This window comes from Zerene cesonia, chromosome 9 (assembly GCF_012273895.1).
Source record: "Zerene cesonia ecotype Mississippi chromosome 9, Zerene_cesonia_1.1, whole genome shotgun sequence".
In the NCBI taxonomy this organism is placed as follows: domain Eukaryota; kingdom Metazoa; phylum Arthropoda; class Insecta; order Lepidoptera; family Pieridae; genus Zerene; species Zerene cesonia.
The window spans coordinates 5,541,467-5,543,647 of NC_052110.1; positions in this window are offsets into that span (position 1 = coordinate 5,541,467).

Sequence of the window (2,181 nt, forward strand, 5' to 3'; positions counted from 1 at the left end):
GACATTTAAATATAGTTATATAAATAATATTATACTTTAGCAACATTCTATAGATGACGTATGCTGTCTCAGCATATGCCTAGATTACCCTCCCACAGTCTCAGTCTATTTGACATAATTTAGTTTATCAGTCAATTCAAGAAAAATAAGTCATTAGATTATAGTCTAACACGAAGTTATATACTGTCGAAGAATTTCGCAACATTTGCTTTCAATATAACGCACTTTAGTATTTTCTTGTGTTTGATTTTACGCGAGTATTATACATTTAGAAATTAAAAACTTTTTAAGGGATTTTCGAGATTTATTCATTATGTTATTAAGTCTCCCGTGACCACGCTCGCTGTAGTGTCGGGTTAATAATATAATGAATAAATCGCGTTTAAAATCCGTTAAAAAGTTTTTAATTTCTAAATAACGCACGTTATTTCGTTAGACTACGTTAACGTATCGCGGTTAATATGTATTATGTTAAGAATTTATTATTCCAAAGTTCCGTGCAGGTTGTGAGTCGTACTCGCGGAATTGTTTGTTATCAAACAATATTTACAATTTTACTGTGACGTATACAAAAAGCTGTGTTTCTTGCACACCTTATTATAACTCAAGAATGGTTAACGAAATTTTAATTATTTTCAGCTTATTCCTATGAAGTAAGGTCTTAAATTATTTAAATGCTTACTGTTTTCATATATAATTGGTTTAGGACAATAACTTTAAAAACAACTCGAACGAACCTTGGGCGAGCATCTAGTATATTATATATATTACAATGGAAAACAATTGTACAGACGTTAATTAAGATAAACATCTCGCAGGCAACCTATTTAAATATTAACCAGGTCTGAATGTTAGAACAACAGTACTAATTGCTTTTTCTCAAATCTGTTTTTACACTGGAGAGCAACTGAACTCAACATGTGGAGGGCCATGTCAATGTCTACAAATGGATTACCTACTTCAAGGAAAAGAATTAAGAAAGGATCGACGAGAGGAACAAAGGAGAGTACTGAAAAGGGTGGGGAAAAGGAATTGGGCCTAAGGCCCTCACTCACCGTACGAAACACAATAGCATTCTATTATTTCACGCAGGTTTTCTGTAGGGGTATGGTACTTCCCAGGTGCGAGCTGGCCCGATTCGTGCCGAAGCGTGCTCGACTCTAGGACTAAAAATTTATTTCGCATCTATAATATTACTAAGTAGTTTTTTCATAATGTCCATTAATTTAATAGTATTTGCTGGTTAAATACTAAACTAATCTAGACGTATATCACGGCCATGTCGATACAGATTACCTTTTCACGCACTGTGAGTCCAATAATCCGCGCTGGAATATATTGATAATCGGAATTTAGAGTCAGATTAAAGTATTTTGGCTTCAAATTTGATAAACCAATTTAATTGGAACAATTTTTGATGTATCCTCGTGACATTAAAGTGTCGAAACTAATTTGTGAAACCAATTTGTGTTGACAATAATTGATATTTAAATTGCGATATTTAAATATAAAAGCGTAACAGACAGACAGACAGTCAGACAGAATTACTTTCACATATATAATATTAATAGGGATAAGAATATAATTTTTGAATCGTCATAACATAGTTTTGACATTTATCACCGGTTCGGAAAGCAGTTTCTACAAAGAGCCGGCAAGAAATTCTGTAGCAATAGGTAACAAGCACAATAAAATTAAATTGATTAAAAGAAGAAATCAATAAGAAATAACGTACTCTCTTTATTCACCTATCCATATATGATCGTAAAATAAAAATACACGAAACAACCAAGTGTATTCCATTTATTTGTACGGCAAGCCGCACTCCCAGTAATTTTAATATTTATTCATTCGGTACGCAATATGTAACATATTTACCCAGTTTTGTATACAAATGTTTGTCCTCCGACGCGAGGATTTCACGTAAGCTGGATTTAGCAATTTTGAATGTTCAGGCTCTTGGGAAATAACCGTTCTTGTAAGAATAATATGTCCGCATACATAATCTTCGTCTTTTTATACTGGGGGCTCAGCGCAGATACGACTCTCGAAGCATTGCGAACAAGAATGTATTTGTAGTCGATTGTTTCATTAATTTTGTCCAAAAGCAGTGGTGGCATAGTGGTGAGAACCTCGGACTTCAAAAATCGATAAGTCGGGGTTCGAGACCGGGCGAGCGTG